Source organism: Palaemon carinicauda, chromosome 30, assembly GCF_036898095.1.
Source record: "Palaemon carinicauda isolate YSFRI2023 chromosome 30, ASM3689809v2, whole genome shotgun sequence".
Classification (NCBI taxonomy): domain Eukaryota; kingdom Metazoa; phylum Arthropoda; class Malacostraca; order Decapoda; family Palaemonidae; genus Palaemon; species Palaemon carinicauda.
Genome location: NC_090754.1, coordinates 19666990 through 19672231, shown reverse-complemented (window position 1 = coordinate 19672231; position 5242 = coordinate 19666990). Strand labels below are relative to the sequence as shown.

Sequence of the window (5242 nt, the reverse complement as noted above, 5' to 3'; positions counted from 1 at the left end):
GAGAGAGAGAGAGAGAGAGAGAGACCAAATCCTGATTTGCATACAGGCCGATATGAAATTAGCAACTGCTATTTGACCTTACATGCAGAGTCTGCATGCAAAATGCATGTTCATTCAATAAGGCGTTGTGGAGAAAAAAGAAAATGTTGCTTCTACGTGTCATGTTATGGGAAATATTTAAAAATGTTCAATGTATAATGAAAGACTTTTAATTTCATTAAAACGGTAGAAAAATAAATTAATAATAATAACAATAATAATAATAATAATAATAATAATAATAATAATAATAATTATAATAACAGTAAAAATATTAATGATAATAAAAATAATAACAATAATTTTAAAAACAATAATAATAATAATAATAATAATAATAATAATAATAAAAATAATAATAATAATAATAATAATAATAATAATAATAAAAAAAATAATAATAATAATAATAACAATAATAATAATAATAATAATAATAATAATAATAATAATAACAATAATAATAAAAATAATAATAATAATAATAAAAATAATAATAATAATAATTATAATAACAGTAATGATAATAATAATAATAATAATAATAATAATAATAATAATAATAACAATAATAATAATAATAATAATAATAATACTAATGGCTTCTTGAAGTCTCAATGACCAAAATTATGTAAGAAATGTTTTCTCTTTTAGTATATTTTCTTCACTTGAACGCATCGGTGAATTAAAAAAAAAATCCTCATCACATTTCATGTCAGTATAAAAAGCATTAATGTACTATAAACATTATATTTAATGAAATTCTCTCTCTCTCTCTCTCTCTCTCTCTCTCTCTCTCTCTCTCTCTCTCTCTCTCTCTCTCTCTCTCTCTCCTTTGATCGTTCTTCCATCTTTTATTTCATATCATTTTCACATTTCGACGGAATTTTTCTTCAACTGGCTAACAATCTTTATCTCTCCTTCCCCTCTTTATCTGTCTGTGTGTGTGACTGTAACGCTGTCTCTTTACCTGTTTTTCTGTTTTTTCTGTCTCTATTCATAGACTTTATTTCGTACCATTTTTACCTCTATGTAGGATATTCCTTCAACTAGCTCACACTTTTTCTCTCTCTTCTTCCTCCTCATCTGTCTGTGTGTTTTTGACTGTAACGCTGTCTGTCTGTCTGTGCTCATCCTTTCCTTTTATTAAGTACCATTTATACATCTAGGAATTTCCTAACACATTTTTCTCTCCTTTCCCTCTTTATGTCTGTGTGTGTGAATGTAACGCTTTCTCCTTACCGGTCTGTCTCTCTGCGTCTGTGTGTCTGTCTGTCTCTATCCTTTGCTCATCCTTCCCCTTTTCTTCCGTACCATTTTTACATCTTGGCGGAATCTTCTCACAACTTAAAAATCTGTAAACGTCTTTCCCTCCAGACATTATGTCTCAGGCACGCCCCGGACGCAGTCTGCCCACGACGACCACCGGATTCGTTTGTTTATTTGTTTGCAATGTTACCATGGGTTTCACGGATTTTTCCTCATGTGCATATGTGTCTATTTACTTCATTATGATTCTTTATGATTTCCACCTTTTGTTTACGTATTAGTTTGTGTATTTATTTAGTTGTGAGTTACGGTTTAAGTATTAGTTTATATATATATATATATATATATATATATATATATATATATATATATATATATATATACATTTTAGTAAATACTGTACACACACACACCCACACACACACACACACACACCACACATATATATATATATATATATATATATATATATATACATTTTAGTAAATACTGTACACACACACACACACACACACATATATATATATATATATATATATATATATATGTGTGTGTGTGTGTGTGTGTATGTGTGAGTGTATAAATGTAAGCGTAATATGTTTGTTTATCTATTTATGTAATTATTTGGGTGAATGAAGTATTATCATTATGATTTTAAAAATTTTTTACAAACACATAGTTTAACTAAGAAAAATATCAATAAAGCAATAAAAACATATATACATGAAGAGGAAAATAGCTATAGAAAGAAATTAATTTTCCATATAGAAATGCCTATTCTTTTGTTGCTCAATTTTTATTCTAGATTGCCTCTATAACATAATGAAAAGCCATACCCAGTATCCTGAAGAGTATAAACATATTACTACACAAAAATTCGATGTATCAGATGAAAACGTGACCAATAGATTATATGTATGATGTCTGCACACACATACACTCACACAGAGACACATACATATATATGCATATATATAGATATATATATGTATATATGTTTATATACATACATACATATATATATATATATATATATATATATATATATATATATATATATATATATATCCTGTATATATATAATACACACATACACACACACACACACACATATATATATATATATATATATATATATAGAGAGAGAGAGAGAGAGAGAGAGAGAGAGAGAGAGAGAGAGAGAGAGAGAGAGAGAGAGAGAGAGAGAGAGAGATATACTTATATATGTGTGTGTTTATATTTATATATGCATCTGCACATTTATATAAATTTTATATGCTCACACGCACACACAAACACAAACACACACCACACACACCACACACACACACACATATATATATATATATATATATATATATATATATATATATACATATATATATATATATATATATATATATATATATATATATATATATATATAAAATCCGACATATACATTAACGTCAACCTAAACTTTCATCACAATAAATGCTCTAAGGGCAAAAGCATCCAAAGGATGAGCAACCTCCTCTCTCTCTCTCTCTCTCTCTCTCTCTCTCTCTCTCTCCCTGTGGCTTTCCCCTGACTTTGTGTATTTGGAATGTGAGATACGCGAATTCAAAGGCAGAGAGAGGAGAGAGAGAGAAAGGTGGGAGGGAGCTGTTGGAACACGGTGCCGATCTCGGCCAAGACCTGGGGGGGAGGGGGTATGTGGTTGTTTTGGCCTTCGGGGTGAGGGGTGGAGGGTAGAGGGGGAGCGAGAGAGGAGGGGGCGAGAGGGGCAGTCGCATGAGGTGCTTCAGACTGAAAATTAATGTTGGGACTTATACACGTTGCCTAATTTGGCGTCCTATTCACCCAAACACGGAGATGCACCATCCACAGTGAGGTGAACAAATGAATGAGAGAGAGAGAGAGAGAGAGAGAGAGAGAGAGAGAGAGAGGGAAGTTTTTTAATCAATTTATAGCTCTCATTGGCGACAGAGATTTGAGTATACAACAATCATATTGTTTGCATTTATATAGTAATTATATCAAAGGAATTCATATGGAGAGAGAGAGAGAGAGAGAGAGAGAGAGAGAGAGAGAGAGAGAGAGAAAGCAACTTCATCAAATGCAATGAATTAATACATTATTAAAGACCAATAAAATATTTAATATAGGCGAAAACTTAAAAAAAACGAGTAAGGTTAAGTTTGTAACAAATTACACAATTGAATAAGAAATAAAAAAAATGATAATCTATTGGGAATAAATTATCTTTAAACGTTGGCTTCCATTTACGTAAATTACTCATCTCTGGAAATCGTATAACACAGGACATTTACTGTAACCTTTCGTGACCCTTTGACCCAGCCAGTAATACCTGAACAAAAGGGTTGGTACATATTTCGTGATTTTGTCCGTTTTGTTTGTTAACATATTTTTTATTTTTTATTTAACATCTTGAATACCATAGTGTTTAAATTAGTTCCTTATCATTTCGTGTTTTTAAAGGGAAACTTATATACATGCATTGTTATATATGTATGTATGTATGTATGCATATATATATATATATATATATATATGTTGGTGTGTGTGTATGTGTGTAATAAACAGTAAATTAAAATATACTGTATATACAATTATATGTATAATTATATATATCTATGATTATATATACATATTTTACGTTTATATAAATATATATATATACATATATATGCATATTTATATATATATATATATATATATGTGTGTGTGTGTGTGTGTGTGTGTATACATACATATATATATATATATATATATACACATACCTACATACACATATATATAAACGAGCCTCTCAAGGTTTTTCTTCCCGTGTGTAAAATTGCTTAGTATTCCGCTGGGCCCAAAGGATTAACTTTTGCCTCGTTCCGTGATTCCTGGGTTACTCCCCTCCCCCCACAAGAAAAAAATATATATGGTGTTACATAAGCAGGACTCAGAAATGTGTCAGATGTGCATCTTCTCTTTACAGAATACCTCGACTGTATTTTATGCGTTATGTGTCATTTTATATTTTTGTGATTTTTTTTTCTTTTTTTATATCATTCTTTCATTTTTTCTTATTTTCGTTATAATTTTCTCTTGAATTTATCATTATCACAATGCTCTATTACTTATTTCATTTCTACTGGTTATCTATCATTTTTTGAAAACATTATTATCTTTTATTAATTTTCAAATGCTGTTTCTAGGTCATTCATTTTTGATGATTTTCTTATCATTTTCTCTTGAATTTATCGTCATTATAATTTTCTAAGATGCATGTTATTGCGTTTGTTATTGATCTGTAATATTTTCAAGGTTTTATTATCTATCTTTAATTTTCAATCGCGATTTTAAGTTATTCATTATATATCGTTACCCCTTTCACTTAAGGCTTTTTGAAAACAATTTAAATTAAGAAAGAAGAAGCATAACAATATAAACTTTTACAAAGAACATCTAAAATTATTCATCCTTTTCAAAAATTCTCTTTTTACAACTTTTACATTATCATCGTAATCTTTGTCCAAAAAAATCATAATTCAAACTTTGCATGAAAATCCTACTTATGTTTTCTAGGTAGAACCTTAATTTCCCTTATACATGTGCAAAACTATAATTTTCTTTTTTTTATATAAATTTTACATAAACCAGCTGTTTATAAAGTCTGTACAAGTAAAAATAAATGTTATACGTAACTGTAAATTGCATTTTTACTATTATTATTATTATTATTATTATTATTATTATTATTATTATTATTATTATTATTATTATTATTATTATTATTATTATTCAAGCTGCAACCCTACAATTGGAAATCATTTTAATGTTGTTACTGTTCTTAAAATATTTTATTTTAATTGTTAATCTACTTCTCTTGTAGCTTATTTATTTATTTATTTCCTTTCCTCACTGGTCTATTTTCCCTGTT

At 28.4% G+C, this 5242-nt stretch overlaps 1 protein-coding gene across 3 annotated transcripts in view; it reads right to left on the bottom strand.

Moving 5' to 3' along the window:
- The window catches only part of LOC137622917 (uncharacterized), a 436226-nt gene that overhangs the window by 114176 nt on the left and 316808 nt on the right, over positions 1–5242 (bottom strand). The gene's annotated exons all lie outside the window — the stretch shown is intronic.